The following is a 17,879-nucleotide window of genomic DNA, read 5'->3' on the forward strand; positions in this document are numbered from 1 at the left end:
CCTTAACAAAATACTAGCAAACAGAATCCAACAACATATTAAAAAGATCATACATCATGACCAAGTGGGCTTTATCCCAGGGATGCAAGGATTCTTTAATACCCACAAATCAATTAAGGTAATATACAACATTAACAAATTGAAAGATAAAACCCATATGATTATCTAAATAGATGCAGAGAAAGCTTTGACAAAATTCAACATCCATTTATGATAAAAACCCTCCAGAAAACAGGAATAGAAGGAACATACCTCAACATAATAAAAGCTATATATGGCAAACCCACAGCAAACATTATCCTCAATGGTGAAAAACTGAAAGCATTTCCCCTAAAGTCAGGAACAAGACAAGGGTGCCCACTCACCACTATTATTCAACATAGTTTTGGAAGTTTTAGCCACAGCAATCAGAGAATAAAAATAAATAAAAGGAATCCATATTGGAAAAGAAGAAGTAAAACTCTCACTGTTTGTAGATGACATGATCCTTTATGTAGAACCCCTAAAGACTCCACCAGAAAATTACTAGAGCTAATCAATGGATATAGTAAAGTTGCAGAATATAAAATTAACACACAGACATTCCAATACACAAACAATGAGAAAACAGAAACAGAAATTAAGGAAACAATCCCATTCACCATTGCAACGAAAAGAATAAAATACAAATAAATTGGTTTTTCCTGTGGTCATGTATGGATGTGAGAGTTGGACTGTGAAAAAGGCTGAGCGCTGAAGAATTGATGCTTTTGAACTGTGGTGTTGGAGAAGGCTCTTGAGAGTCCCTTGGACTGCAAGGAGATCCAACCATTCTGAAGGAGATCAGCCCTGGGATTTCTTTGGAAGGAATGATGCTAAAGCTGAAACTCCAGTACTTTGGCCACCTCACGCGAAGAGTTGACTCATTGGAAAAGACTCTGATGCTGGGAGGATTGGGGGCAGGATGAGAAGGGGACGACAGAGGATGAGATGGCTGGATGGCATCACTGACTCGATGGACGTGAGTCTGAGTGAACTCCGGGAGTTGGTGATGGACAGGGAGGCCTGGCGTGCTGTGATTCATGGGGTCGCAAAGAGTCGGACACGACTGAGCGACTGAACTGAACTGAAAGAAACAAAAGCCTATATATAGAAAGCTATAAAACAGTGATGAAAGAAATCAAAGAGGACACAAATAAATGGAGAAATATACCATGTTCATGGATTGGAAAAATCAATATAATGAAAATGCATATACTACCTAAAGCAATCTATAGATTCAATGCAATTCCTATAAAACTACCAATGGTATTTTTCACAGAACTAGAACAAATAATTTCACAATTTGTGTGGAAATACAAAAAAACCTCTAAACGCCAAAGCAATCTTGAGGAAGAAGAATGGACCTGGAGGAATCAACCTGCCTGACTTCAGGCTATACTACAAAGCTTTAGTCATCAAGACAGTATGGTACTGGCACAAAGACAGAAATATAGATCAATGGAACAAAATAGAAATCCCAGAGATAAATCCACACACCTATGGACACCTTATCTTTAACAAAGGAGGCAAGAATATACAATGGAGAAAAGACAATGTCTGTAACAAGTGGTGCTGGGAAAACTGGTCAACCACTTGTAAAAGAATGAAACTAGAACACTTTCTAACACCATACACAAAAATAAACTCAAAATGGATTAAAGATCTAAACATAAGACCAGAAACTATAAAACTCCTAAAGGAGAACATAGGCAAAACACTCCCTGACATAAATCACAGCAGGATCCTCTATGAACCACCTCCTGGAGTGATGGAAATAAAAGCAAAAATAAACAAATGGGGCCTAATTAAACTTAAAAGCTTCTGCACAATGAAGGAAACTATAAGCAATGTGAAAAGACAGCCTTCAGAATGGGAGAAAATAATAGTAAACTAAGCAACTGACAAAGAATTAATCTCAAAAATACACAAGCAACTCTTGCAGTTCAATTCCAGAAAAATAAATGACCCAATCAAAAAATGGGCCAAAGAACTAAACAGATATTTCTCCAAAGAAGACGTACAGATGGCTAACAAACACATGAAAAATTGCTCAACATCACTCATTATCAGAGAAATGCAAATCAAAGCCACAATGAGGTACCATCTCATGCCGGTCAGAATGGCTGCTATCCAAAAGTCTACAAACAATAAATGCTGGAGAGGGTGTGGAGAAATTAAGGAAACCCTCTTACACTGTTGGTGGTGATGCAAACTAGTACAGCCACTATGGAGAACAGTGTGGAGATCCCTTAAAAAACTGGAAATAGAACTGCCTTATGATCCAGCAATCCCACTGCTGGGTATACACACTGAGGAAACCAGAATTGAAAGAGACACGTGTACCCCAATGTTCACCGCTGCACTGTTTATAATAGCCAGGTCATGGAAGCAACCTAGATGTCCATCGACAGATGAATGGATAAGAAAGCAGTGGTACATATACACAATGGAGTATTACTCAGCCATTAAAAAGAATCCATTTGAATCAGTTCTAATGAGGTGCATGAAACTGGAGCCTATTATACAGAGTGAAGTAAGTCAGAACCAAAAATACCAATACAGTATAGTAACGCATATATATTGAATTTAGAAAGATGGTAACGATGACCTTATATGCAAGACAGCAAAAGAAATACAGATGTATAGAACAGTCTTTTGCACTCTGTGGGACAAGGCGAGGGTGGGATGATTTGAGAGACTAGCATTGAAACATGTATATTACCATATGTGAAACAGATTGCCAGTCCAGGTTCGATGCATGAGACAAGGTCCTCAGGGCTGGTGCACTGGGATGACCCTGAAGGATATGATGAGAAGGAAGGTGGAAGGGGGGGTTCAGGATGGGGAACACATGTACACCTGTGGCAGATTCATGTCAACGTATGCCACAACCCACTACAATATTGTAAAGTAATTTAGCCTCCAATTAAAATAAATTAATTAAAAATAAAATAAAATGTGGTGTTTGAAGGCTATAAATGGGTGTTTACAAAGTTATCTGATAGAGCCTAATTGGAAGAAAGTCCAGAGTAAAAATCTGGTCATTTGTGTGGAGAGAAAATAGCAGGTGGAAGATGGTAGCTGAGGTGAAGACTTTAACACCTAGGTCATAGGTGTACTGTTTGAATTTAGTGTAGTTTTGATTCTAGTGTGGCCAAAGAATTCTTCAGATGATACTTAGAATAATTATAATTAAAATGGATTGAGTCCCTTAGGTGTTTTGATGGGAAAATTAGCCCTAACGTCCTAGACTTCTTATTTGAAAAAATTAAATTTTAAGTTTACTAAATTAAACAGTATGCTGCTGCTGCTGCTAAGTCGCTTCAGTCGTGTCCGACTCTGTGCGACCCCACAGATGGCAGCCCACCAGGCTCCTCTGTCCCTGGGATTCTCCAGGAAAGACCACTGGAGTGGGTTGCCATTTCCTTCTCCAATGCATGAAAGGGAAAAGGGAAAGTGACACGACTCTTAGCGACCCCATGGCCTGCAACCTACTAGACTCCTCCGTCCATGGGATTTTCCAGGCAAACGTACTGGAGTGGGGTGCCAGTGCCTTGTCTAATTAAACAGTATACAACTCTAAAATATGTATATGTCACAAGGTAAAAAGTGCAAAATGATAATAGTTAACATTATTATAACCTTGTTTTGTACCTTTGCTTCTTATTTCTTGTGTAAAGTTCAGGCATTTATGGTGAGAAAAGAGTTCTCACGCTCACACTCTGGAGGGCTAGGAGGAGTTAATTTGTTGTGCCAAGCTAGTGCTAAAAGTCCTCAGATAGTTTTAAATTTTAAGTTATGGTATAAAGGCAGCAAAATGCAACAAAATGCAGCAAAATATTCAAACTACACTTTACGAGTTTGGTCATTTTGAAGCTTAATTTTTGTAGGTGTTAGTTTTCTTGCAGTGTGTTGTGCTGATTTTCCCTGTTAAAACACAAAATATTGTTATGGCTCCCGCCTGCATTGCAGGGTATACTAGACTTCATTGTTGTCTCTCATGGTCCTTCAGTTACTTGGTTTATGCTAGGCACGGAAAGCTATCAATAACGGTTTCATGCTTATACCAAAGAATTAAATCTGATCCTTAATATCTGGTATTTTGCTTGTAAGTCTACTGATAAGGGATTATTGGAAGCCAGTCATACAATTTGAAAGTAAACTCTAGTCTCTCTGTAGGTCAAGGACTCACTGCAAAACATTTTTGCAAGTATGAATGCTTAGATTTGATTCATGAACAATACATTTTAGACTGGTTTAGAATTATTGATAACTTATTTTAAAGCAAAGGAAAAACAACTGAGCACGAGTTTTCTATCTTTAGAGCAGTTTGTGAAAATATGGTAAAAAGATGTTTTCATTTTCTTGTTCTTTTATTTTTTATTTTGTTTGGTTTGTTTTTCTTTATTGGAGTTTAACACTTCATTTTTTATAGTTTGAGTTATAGTTGAGATATAATTCAACTATAGTTTATAGTTGAGGCGTAACTGACATAGAATAATTTGATGAGGCCTTGACATACATAGACTCCTGTAAAACCATCACCACAGGTAATAGTGAACAAGTTCATTATCCCCCAAATGCTGTTTCCTCTTGAGTCTTTATTGTCCTTCATTCCAGTCCTTCATGCCCCTATCCAATTGTTTCAGCATCATTTGTTAAAAAGATTATTCTTTTCCCTAATGCATTGCTTGGGCATCCTTGGAGAGATAGAGAAGGAGAGAGAGACTATTTATTTCTGGGCTGTATTGTGTATCAATGATAATTTGTCTGTCTTTATGCCAATAGTACACTTCTTGTTCGCTGTAGCTTTATTAAAAATTTTGAAATCAGGTAATATAAGTCACCCAGCTTTGTTCTTTTCCAGAGTTGTTCAGGTGTGATAATAATTCCTTTGCCTTTCCATGTAAATTTAAAATGAAGTTTATCATTTCTACCCAAAATGCTGGTGAAACTTTGATTGGATTGCCCTGAAGCTACAGATTAGTCTGGGGTATCTGCTATCTTCATAATATTGAGTCCTCCAATCAGGGAGCACAATATGCTTATTTTTCAAGTCTTTCTTAATTCCTGTCAGCAACATTTTGTAGTTGTCAGTGTACAAGTCTTGCATGTTTTCTGTCAAATTATCTGCTATTATATCACATTCTATGCTGTAATAAATGGTGCTTTTTAGTTCAAGTTTTGTATGTTCCTAGTATATGGAAATCCAGTTGATTTTTGTGTATTGATCTTTTGTCTTGCAATGTTGCTAAACTCATGTTAGAGTAGCTTTTTTTGTAAATTCCATAGGTTTTCTACATAGATGGTGATGTCATCTGGGACTAAAGTGTTTGCCCTTTCTTTTTCATTCTTTTTATGTTGTGTTTCTTCATATTGCCTGGTTGCACTGCCCAGAATCACAGATGTAATGTTGAATACAAGTGGTGAAAGTGAACATTCTTGGCTTATTCCTGATCTTGGAGGAAGCTGTCAGATTTTCCCCATTAACTATGATATGTTAGCTATAGGTTTTTCATAAATGTCCTTAATCAGGAGGAAGTTGCTTTCTGTTTCTAGTTTGCTAAGTTTTTATCAAGCACACATGCTTGAATTTTGTCAAATGCATTTTCTGCATCTACTGAGATGATTATTTGTTTTTACTTTGTTTTGTTTTTATTTTTTTTAATTTTATTTTATTTTTAAACTTTACAATATTGTATTAGTTTTGCCAAATATCGAAATGAATCTGCCACAGGTATACCTGTGTTCCCCATCCTGAACCCTCCTCCCTCCTCCCTCCCCATACCCTCCCTCTGGGTCGTCCCAGTGCACCAGCCCCAAGCATCCAGTATCGTGCATCGAACCTGGACTGGCGACTCATTTCATACATGATATTATACATGTTTCAATGCTATTCTCCCAAATCTCCACCCTCTCCCTCTCCCACAGAGTCCATAAGACTGATCTATACATCAGTGTCTCTTTTGCTGTCTCATATACAGGGTTATTGTTACCATCTTTCTAAATTCCATATATATGCGTTAGTATACTGTATTGGTGTTTTTCTTTCTGGCTTACTTCACTCTGTATAATAGGTTCCAGTTTCATCCATCTCATTAGAACTGATTCAAATGTATTCTTTTTAATGGCTGAGTAATACTCCATTGTGTATATGTACCACTGCTTTCTTATCCATTCATTTTCTTCCATGTCCTGGCTATTATAAACAGTGCTGCGATGAACAATGGGGTACACGTGTCTCTTTCAATTCTGGTTTCCTCAGTGTGTATACCCAGCAGTGGGATTGCTGGATCATAAGGCAGTTCTATTTTCAGTTTTTTAAGGAATCTCCACACTGTTCTCCATAGTGGCTGTACTAGTTTGCATTCCCACCAACAGTGTAAGAGAGTTCCCTTTTCTCCACAGCCTCTCCAGCATTTATTGCTTGTAGACTTTTGGATCACAGCCATTCTGACTGGCGTGAAATGGTACCTCATAGTGGTTTTGATTTGCATTTCTCTGATAATGAGTGATGTTGAGCATCTTTTCATGTGTTTGTTAGCCATCTGTATGTCTTCTTTGGAGAAATGTCTATTTAGATCTTTGGCCCATTTTTTGATTGGGTCATTTATTTTTCTGGAGTTGAGCTGTAGGAGTTGCTTGTATATTTTTGAGATTAGTTGTTTGTCAGTTGCTTCATTTGCTATTATTTTCTCCCATTCTGAAGGCTGCCTTTTCACCTTGCTAATAGTTTCCTTTGTTGTGCAGAAGCTTTTAAGTTTAATTAGGTCCCATTTGTTTATTTTTGCTTTTATTTCCAATATTCTGGGAGATGGGTCATAGAGGATCCTGCTGTGATGTATGTCAGAGAGTGTTTTGCCTATGTTCTCCTCTAGGAGTTTTATAGTTTCTGGTCTTACATTGAGATCTTTAATCCATTTTGAGTTTATTTTGTGTATGGTGTTAGAAAATGTTCTAGTTTCATTCTTTTACAAGTGGTTGACCAGATTTCCCAGCACCACTTGTTAAAGAGATTGTCTTTAATCCATTGGATATTCTTGCCTCCTTTGTCAAAGATAAGGTGTCCATATGTGCGTGGGTTTATCTCTGGGCTTTCTATTTTGTTCCATTGATCAATATTTCTGTCTTTGTGCCAGTACCATACTGTCTTGATAACTATGGCTTTGTAATAGAGCCTGAAGTCAGGTAGGTTGATTCCTCCAGTTCCATTCTTCTTTCTCAAGATAGCTTTGGCTATTCGAGGTTTTTTGTATTTCCATACAAATTGTGAAATTATTTGTTCTAGCTCTGTGAAGAATACTGTTGGTAGCTTGATAGGGATTGCATTGAATCTATAAATTGCTTTGGGTAGTATACTCATTTTCACTATATTGATTCTTCCAATCCATGAACATGGTATATTTCTCCATCTATTAGTGTCCTCTTTGATTTCTTTCACCAGTGTTTTATAGTTTTCTATGTATAGGTCTTTAGTTTCTTTAGGTAGATATATTCCTAAGTATTTTATTCTTTCCGTTGCAATGGTGAATGGAATTGTTTCCTTAATTTTTCTTTCTGTTTTCTCATTATTAGTGTATAGGAATGCAAGGGATTTCTGTGTGTTGATTTTATATCCTGCAACTTTACTATAGTCATTGATTAGTTCTAGTAATTTTCTGGTGGAGTCTTTAGGGTTTTCTATGTAGAGGATCATGTCATCTGCAAATAGTGAGAGTTTTACTTCTCCTTTTGGATTCCTTTTCAATTTGGATTCCTTTTATTTCTTTTTCTGCTCTGATTGCTGTGGTCAAAACCTCCAAAACTATGTTGAATAGTAATGGTGAAGGTGGGCACCCTTGTCTTGTTCCTGACTTCAGAGGAAATGCTTTCAATTTTTCACCATTGAGGGTAATGTTTGCTGTGGGTTTGTCATATATAGCTTTTATTATGTTGAGGTATGTTCCTTCTATTCCTACTTTCTGGAGAGTTTTTATCATAAATGGATGTTGAATTTTGTCAAAGGCTTTCTCTGCATCTATTGAGATAATCATATGGTTTTTATTTTTCAATTTGTTAATGTGGTGTATTACACTGATTGATTTGCGGATATTGAAGAATCCTTGCATCCCTGGGATAAAGCCCACTTGGTCATGGTGTATGATCTTTTTAATGTGTTGTTGGATTCTGATTGCTAGAATTTTGTTAAGGATTTTTGCATCCATGTTCATCAGTGATATTGGCCTGTAGTTTTCTTTTTCTGGGGCATCTTTGTCTGGTTTTGGTATTAGGCTGATGGTGGCCTCATAGAATGAGTTTGGAAGTTTACCTTCCTCTGCAATTTTCTGGAAGAGTTTGAGCAGGATAGGTATTAGCTCTTCTCTAAATTTTTGGTAGAATTCAGCTGTGAAGCCATCTGGACCTGGGCTTTTGTTTGCCGGAAGATTTTTGATTACAGTTTCAATTTCTGTGCTTGTGATGTGTCTGTTAAGATTTTCTATTTCTTCCTGGTCCAGTTTTGGAAAGTTGTACTTTTCTAAGAATTTGTCCATTTCTTCCACGTTGTCCATTTTATTGGCATATAATTGTTGATAGTAGTCTCTTATGATCCTTTGTATTTCTGTGTTGTCTCTTGTGATCTCTCCATTTTCATTTCTAATTTTATTGATTTGATTTTTCTCCCTTTGTTTCTTGATGAGTCTGGCTAATGGTGTGTCAATTTTATTTATCCTTTCAAAGAACCAGCTTTTAGCTTTGTTGATTTTTGCTATGGTCTCTTTTGTTTCTTTTGCATTTATTTCTGCCCTAATTTTTAGTATTTCTTTCCTTCTACTAACCCTGGGGTTCTTCATTTCTGCCTTTTCTAGTTGTTTTAGGTGTAGGGTTAGGTTATTTATTTGATTTTTTTCTTGTTTCTTGAGGTATGCCTGTATTGCTATGAACTTTCCCCTTAGGACTGCTTTTAAAGTGTCCCACAGGTTTTGGGTTGTTGTGTTTTCATTTTCATTAGTTTCTATGCAAATTTTGATTTCTTTTTTGATTTGTTCTGTGATTTGTTGGTTATTCAGCAGTGTGTTGTTCAGCCTCCATATGTTGGAATTTTTAATAGTTTTTCTCCTGTAATTGAGATCTAATCTTACTGCATCGTGGTCAGAAAAGATGCTTGGAATGATTTCTATTTTTTTGAATTTTCCAGGGCTAGATTTATGGCCCAGGATGTGATCTATCCTAGAGAAGGTTCCATGTGCGCTTGAGAAAAAGGTGAAATTCATTGATTTGAGATGAAATGTCCTATAGATATCAATTAGGTCTAACTGGTCTATTGTATCGTTTAAAGTTTGTGTTTCCTTGTTAATTTTCTGTTTAGTTGATCTATCCATAGGTGTGAGTGGGGTATTAAAGTCTCCCACTATTATTGTGTTATTGTTAATTTCTCCTTTCATACTTGTTAGCATTTGTCTTACATATTGTGGTGCTCCCGTGTTGGGTGCATATATATTTATAATTGTTATATCTTCTTCTTGGATTGATCCTTTCATCATTATGTAGTGACCATCTTTGTCTCTTTTCACAGCCCAAAGTCTATTTTATCTGATATAAGTATTGCTACTCCTGCTTTCTTTTGGTCCCTATTTGCATGGAAAATCTTTTTCCAGCCCTTCACTTTCAGTCTGTATGTGTGCCCTGTTTTGAGGTGGGTCTCTTGTAGACAATATATGTAGGGGTCTTGTTTTTGTATCCATTCAGCCAGTCTTTGTCTTTTGGTTGGGGCATTCAACCCATTTACGTTTAAGGTAATTACTGATAAGTATGATCCCATTGCCATTTACTTTATTGTTTTGGGTTCGAGTTTATACACCGTTTTTGTGTTTCCTGTCTAGAGAATATCCTTTAGTATTTGTTGGAGAGCTGGTTTGGTGGTGCTGAATTCTCTCAGCTTTTGCTTGTCTGAGAAGCTTTTGATTTCTCCTTCATACTTGAATGAGATCCTTTCTAGGTACAATAATCTGGGCTGTAGGTTATTTTCTTTCATCACTTTAAGTATGTCTTGCCATTCCTCCTGGCTTGAAGAGTTTCTATTGAAAGATCAGCTGTTATCCTTATGGGAATTCCTTGTGTGTTATTTGTTGTTTTTCCCTTGCTGCTTTTAATATTTGTTCTTTGTATTTGATCTTTGTTAATTTGATTAATATGTGTCTTGGGGTGTTTTGCCTTGGGTTTATCCTGTTTGGGACTCTCTGGGTTTCTTGGACTTGGTGATTATTTCCTTCCCCATTTTAGGAAGTTTTCAACTATTATCTCTTCAAGTACTTTCTCATGGTCTTTCTTTTGTCTTCTTCTTCTGGGACCCCTATGATTGAATGTTGTAGCGTTTAATATTGTCCTGGAGGTCTCTGAGATTGTCCTCATTTCTTTTAATTCGTTTTTCTTTTATCCTCTCTGATTCATTTATTTCTACCATTCTATCTTCTAATTCACTAATCCTATCTTCTGCCTCTGTTATTCTACTATTTGTTGCCTCCAGAGTGTTTTTAATTTCATTTATTGCATTATTCATTATATATTGACTCTCTTTTATTTCTTTTAGGTCCTTATTAAACCTTTCTTGCATCTTCTCAATCTTTGTCTCCAAGCTATTTATCTGTGATTCCATTTTGATTTCAAGATTTTGGATCAATTTCACTCTCATTATTCGGAATTCTTTATCAGGTAGATTCCCTATCTCTTCCTCTTTTGTTTGGTTTGGTGTGCATTTATCCTGTTCCTTTATCTGCTGGGTATTCCTCTGTCTCTTCATCTTGTTTAAATTGCTGAGTTTGGGGTGTCCTTTTTGTATTCTGGCAGTTTGTGGAGTTCTCTTTATTGTGGCTTTTTCTCGCTCTGTGTGGGTTTGTACAGGAGGCTTGTCAAGGTTTCTTGGTTAGGGAAGCTTGTGTCGGTGTTCTGGTGGGTGGAGCTGTATTTCTTCTCTCTGGAGTGCAATGAAATGTCCAGTAATGAGTTATGGGATGTCTATGGTTTTGGGGTGACTTTGGGCTGCCTGTTTCTTGGAGTTCAGGGCTGTGTTCCTTGCTGCTGGAGAATTTGCTTGGTATGTCTTGCCCTGAAACTTGTTTCACCCAGAGAGGTTTACAGCATTATATGGAGAAGAGAAGAGTGAGGAGGGAGTTAGAGGCGACCCGAATGAGATGAGGTGGAATCAACAGAGGAGAGAGTGGGCTATTCAGTAATCTCTTCCTTATGTGCACTCCACAACTGGCCCGCTCAGAGTTGTTCAGAGTTATACAGAGAAGAGAAGAAGGAGGAAGGTGACAGAGGTGGCCAGGAGGATAAATGGGGGGAATGAAAAGGAGGGAGACAGATCCAGCCAGTAATCAGTTCCCTAAGTGTTCTCCACCGTCTGGAACACACAGAAATTCACAGAGTTGGGTAGAGTAGAGAGGGATTAGGGAGGAGACACAGGCGACCTGGTGGAGAAAAAGGAGTCCAAAGGAAGAGAGAGCAGTTAAGCCAGTAATCTCGCTCCCTAGTGAAAAATGGGTACTGATATTGGGTTCTTAAAGGTACAAAATTGGTAACAAATACATAAAAGCAAAAATTAAAAATCTAGAGTAGAGTTTGGAATTACAAAAATACGATGTTAAAGAAAAGAAGAAGGAAAAGAAAGAGAAAAAATGAACAAACAAAAACAAACAAGGTCGTGAAAATTATAAAGAAAATATAGGTACAAACTTGATAATACCAAAAAGCAAAAGGTAAAAATCTAGAGTTTGGAATTTCAAAAATACAATGTTAAAAAAAGAAGAAGAAAAAGAAAGAGAGAGAAAAAAAAAAACAAGAACAAACAAAGTCATATAAATTATAAAAAAAAAAAATACAGGTACAAAATTGATAACAAATACCAAAAAGCATAAATTAAAAATCTAGAGTAGAGTTTGGAATTTCAGATATACAATGTTATTTAAAAGAAGAAGAGAAAGAAACAGAGAAAAAGAAAAAGAAAAACAAAAGGTCACAGAAATTATAAAACAAAACAAAATAAAACTATAGGTACAAAATTGATAACAAATACCAAAAAGCTAAAATTAAAAATCTAGAGTAGAGTTTGGAATTTCAAAAATACAATGTTAAAGAAAAAAAGAAGGAAAAAAAAAAAAAAAATTATAAAATATATATATATATGAAGTTTGCTTTAAAAAAATAGGGTCTTTTTTTTTTTGCAAAAGTAATCGGTTATAAAAGTGGAAATTAAAGAAATAATAGAGGACTTAAAAATTTTTTTTTAATTAAAAAAAATTAAAAAATAAAAAAAGAAAGAAAGAAAGAATGATCGTACAAATAGTAAAAATATATCTAGGACTTTCTCCAGTTTTGTTGTGAGTATTTTGGGTTCAGTTCACTTTTGGCTAGTTCCTTGGTCTGACTTATATTTCTCAAGATCTATAGGCTCCTTCCTGTGTAGTTGGTAGTAACCACAGGGTTTTAATCTATTGCCTGTAGCTTCCAAGGCAGTTCCCTCTGTTATAGCTTCTTCTGTTTGCTGGTCTCTTCAGTGTCTGGTTTCTTCAGTGTCTGGTTTCTGCCCTGACACAAAAGGGACGGTGGAGGACACTTTTTTTTTGTTGTTGTTCACTTGTTCAGTTGCGCTGAGGGGAGGTAGGGAGGGATGCTGCAAACAAATAACACTGGCGTGTGTTCGCAGTGCCTCAGCCACACTGGGTCTGCCCCCAGTTCACGGTGCGTGTAGCCTCTCTGCCCACACTGCTCAGGCTCTAGGTTGCTCCGCCGGGAACCATCCATGGCCGGCCCTGGGTTGCCTGTACTTCCCAGGTCCAAGCCGCTCAGGTTCAGGCACTCAGGTAGTCCTCAGAGACGCAGACTCTCGGTTGGGCCTACTGTTTTGTGCCCTTCCCAGATCCGAGCAGCTCAGGTGATGAGGTGTTTGGCGCGCGCGATTGCTGTGACTTATCACTTCCCCGCAGCTCGGTTATCTAGGTGTCCACCGGCACACCTTCTCAGGCAGATGTTGACCGTCCAGCCCCCAAGAAGTTTTAGTTAGCAAAGAAGCCTGCTTACAGTTTTATAGATAATGTCTCTCTGGGGCTGTGATTGTCCCCTTCCGGCCCTGGCTGCCTATCACCAGAGGGGGATGGTCTGCCGCCGGCTATCTCTGTTCAGTCCTTTGTTCCGTGCGTGGGCCTGGCGGTGTCATAGGTTATGGCTGGCTTTTTGCGTGGTAGATATCCCACAGTCTGGTTTGCTAGCCCAAATTATTTCACTCAGATAGCGCTCGGGGTATTCAGGCCAGATTCTTGCGATGCAGCCCGCGCCGTGCCTCCCTGCCCAGCCCCCGCTTGCTAATGGCAGATGCAGGCGTCTGTGCTGCTTCTCCGCTGGGGGAGTTACCGTAGGGCTTGCAATGTGTGGGTTTTAATTGTTTGTTTATTTTTCCTCCCTGTTATGTCGCCCTCTGTGCTTCCAAGGCTCGGCACAGATTCGGCAGTGAGAAGGTTTCCTGGTGTTTGGAAACTTCTCTCTTTTTAAGACTCCCTTCCCAGGACGGAACTCTGTCCCTCCCTCTTTTGTCCCTTTTTTTTGTCTTTTATATTTTTTCCTACCTCCTTTCGAAGACTTGGGTTGCTTTTCTGGGTGCCTGATGTCCTCTGCCAGCATTCAGAAGTTGTTTTGTGGAATTTACTTGGTGTTTAAATGTTCTTTTGATGAATTCGTGGGGGAGAAAGTGTTCTCCCCGTCCTACTCCTCTGCCATCTTAGCTCCTCCTCTCTTGTTTTGTTTTTAAAATCTATAAAAATGGTGAGTTGCATGTATTGGGTTTTGACCATTATACTAACTTTAATTCCTGGGAAAATCTTGACATGGTCATGATGCATTTGACTATGTATTGCCAGATTCAAACTGCTAACATTTTTTTTAATTGGAGGCTAATTACTTTACAATATTGTATTGGTTTTGCCATACATCAACATGAATCTGCCACGGGTGTACACGTGTTCCCCATCCTGAACCCCCCTCCCACCTCCCTCCCCATACCATCCCTCTGGGTCATCCCAGTGCACCAGCCCCAAGCATCCTGTATCCTGTATTGAATCTGGACGGGCGATTCGTTTCTTATATGATAATATACATGTTTCAATGCCATTCTCCCAAATCATTCCCGCCCCCCAACAGAGTCCAAAAGACTGTTCTGCACATCTGTGTCTCTTTTGCTGTCTCGCATTCAAGGTTATCATTACCATCTTTCTAAATTCTATATATATGCATTAGTATACTGTATTGGTGTTTTTCTTTCTGGCTTACTTCTTTTAAATATTATTGTACAGAGCTATTATTAATGCCTTATTTTTAAATCTTAAAAATCCCTTCAAATATTGATATTAAGTTCATCAAACAAAATGTCTTTGGTATTTTAAATTTTTGCTCTTCATGCATCTGTAATTTCATTTCCTTTTTAAATATAAAATCTGGCCTTTGTTACAAAAAAAAAAAAAAAAACCTCTGAGCAAACAAAAGTCCAAAACCAAAATTCAAAGAATTAATATCAAAGTTCTCAAACTCTTACAAAAAACAGAAGAGAAGGGGATGCTTTCAACTTATTTTACAAAGTCAGCCTTACCTTGATACAAAACCCGACAAAGATGGCGAAAGGAAAGAAAATGAAACATCAATACCACCAGTGCACTTAGATGTAAAAATTCTCAATAAAATATTGGTGAACCAAATTTAACAATACATGACAAGGATCATACACCATGATGAATTGGGATTTATTCCAGGGATGCAAGGGTGGCTCCACATTCAGAAGTAAATCGAGGCAATATATCACATTAACAAAATTAAGCGTGAAAATCACATGGTTACCTCTGTGGATACAGAAAGAGCATTTGACAAAATTCAACATCTATTTATGATTTAAAAAAAACAACTTTCAACAGTGAGTATAGATGTCATGTAACTCAATGTAATAGAGACCATATACAGCAAGCTTACAGGGAATATCATACTCAACTGTGAAAAAATAAGAGCTTTTCCTCTAAGATCAGGAACAAGACAAGAATGCCCACTCTTGCCACTTTTATACTACATAGAATTGGAAATCCTAGCTAAAGCACTTAGGCAAGAAAAAGAAATAAATGTAATCCAAATGGAAAAGAAGAAAAATGATCACTATTTGCAAATAACATATATTAGATTAAAAAACTCTCCAGATTTTGTTCACCAAAAATATCTATTAACTAACCAACAAATTCAGTAAAGTTGCAGGATACAAAATCAATATATGAAAATCTGTTGCATACACAAGTAATGAACTATCAAAATTAAGAAAACTCTTTCATTTACAAATGCCTCAAAAATAATAAAAATAGTCTAGGAATAAATTTAATCAAATATATAAAAGACCTATACAATGAAGAGTATAAGATGTTGATGAGAGACATTGAACAAGACACAAATAAATAGAAAATATTCCCTGCTCATAGATGAGTAAAATTAAAATTGTTTAAATGTCCATACTGCTAAAAGCAATCTTCAAATTCAGTGAAAACTCTATCAAAATTCCAATGGCATTTTCACAGAAATAGAACAATCTTAAAATTTGTAAAGAATCACAAAAGATCCCAAGTAACCAAAGCAATCTTGAGAAGAAAGAACAAACCTGGAGACATCACACTCCTTTATTTCACACTATATTAGCAAGATATAAAATAACCAAAACACTATGGTACTGGCATAAAAACAGACATATGATAAAAGGGAATAAAACTGACCAGAAATAAATCCATGAATACATGGTCAGTTAAGTTTTGATCCAATTAAACTTCAAACCAAATATTTACTGAATAATATTTTGAGCAAAAAAACACAAAGGGGAAAAGTTCCTCAATATAGGCTGTTGGAAAAATTGAACAATCACATGCAATAGAATAAAACTGAGCCATTATCATAGATCATACACAAAAATTACCTGAAAATGAATTAAAGAGTTGAATGTGAGACCTGATATACTAAAACTCCTAGAATAAAGCATTTAGAAGCTCCTTGAAATTGTCTTAGCAATCTTTTTTTTTTTTTTTTTTTTTGCATCTGACACTAAAAACAAAGGCAACAATAGCAAAAATAAACAAGTGGGACTCCACAAACTAAAAAGCTCTTGCACAATAAAAGACATTATCAACAAAATGAAAGGACAACCTACTGAAAGGGAAGAATATCTGAAAATCGCGTACTGGATAAGGGATTAATATCCAAATTATATAAAGAATTCACACAACTCAATAGTAATAACACCCAAATAGACCAATTAAAATATAGGCAAAAAGATATGAAGAGATTGTTATTCCAAAGAAGATACAGAGATGGCAACCAGCACATGAAAAGATTCTTAATATAACTAATCATCAGGGAAATGCAAGTCAAAATCAACTCACACCTGTCGATATGGCTGTTAAAACAGAAAAAATAAGTGTTGGCAAGGATGTAGAGAAAAGGAAACACTTGTGCACTGTTAGTGGAAATGTAAATTGATGTAGCCACTATGAAAAACAGTATGGAGATTCCTCAAAAAATTTAAAGTAGAGCTACTTTATGATCCAGCAACTCTATGTTTAGGTATTTATCCAAAGAAAATGAAAACACTAACTCAAAAAGATATCTAAACCCCCTGCTCATTGCAACATTACTTGTAACAGCCAAGATGTGAAAACAACCTAATAGCTCATTATTGGATAAATGGATAAAGAAAATGTGAAATGTGTACACACACATACACACACACAATTGAATATTATTCTGCTATAAAAAAGAGAAAATCTTGCCATGTGTGAGAACATGGATGGACCTTGAGGACATTATGATAAATGAAATGAGTCAGACAGTGAATGACAAATACTTTATTATCTCATTTATATGTGGAATCTAAAAAAGAGCAAAATCAAATTCATAGATACAGTGTATAGATTGGTGGTTGTCAGAGGTGAAAGTTGAAGGGCTGGAAAAATGGATGAAGAGGGTCAAAACATACAGTCTTTCAACTATAAAATAAATCTGTCTTGGGATGTAAGGTACAGCATGGTTAACATTGAATATAGTTAATTATATTACCATATTGCATATTTGAAAGTTGTTAAGAAAGTAGATCTTAAAGTTCTTACCAGGGGGAAAAAGTTTTGTAATTACATGGTGTCCTATGTTAGCTATGATTATTGTAGTGATTATTTTGCAATAAACACAAATATCAGATCACTATGTTGTACACCTGAAAATAATATAATGTGGTAATGACATTTATATCTCTAAAAAATGAAATATGAAAAACACTTTCCAAAACAAAAAAACTCTAAATTTTAAGTATATCATATTCAAATTGCAAACAATCAAAGATAAAGAGATAATGGGGTTCTGACTTCTACTTGAAAAAGATAAAGGAAATAAAATGGGGAAAGGAAAGCACCAAAATTCATACAACTCTTATTGTTCTGATCATTAGTTATCTTCCACAAAGACAGAAATCACATCAGACCATTCTTACAGTTCTACTGTAAGCTAGAAAGTTCTCTTGGTTTGACCTTCAAAATGTACCCAGACTAACTATACTCAATATGCTGTAATAACCTATAATGGAAAAGTGTCTGAAAAAGAATGTATATGTATATAGATAGATAGATAGATAGATATAGATATAGATAGATAGATATACTTCTCTGAGTCACTTTGCTGTATACATGAAACTAACACAACATTGTAAATTAACTATACTTCAATTTTTTTAAAAAATGAAAAAAAAAGTACCCAGAACCTGCTCACTTCTGCTACAGTCTGCATTTTTTTCCATCATGATCCAAGTGTCATCATTTCTCACT

Source organism: Bos mutus, chromosome 7 (assembly GCF_027580195.1).
Source record: "Bos mutus isolate GX-2022 chromosome 7, NWIPB_WYAK_1.1, whole genome shotgun sequence".
NCBI classification, from domain to species: Eukaryota; Metazoa; Chordata; class Mammalia; order Artiodactyla; family Bovidae; genus Bos; species Bos mutus.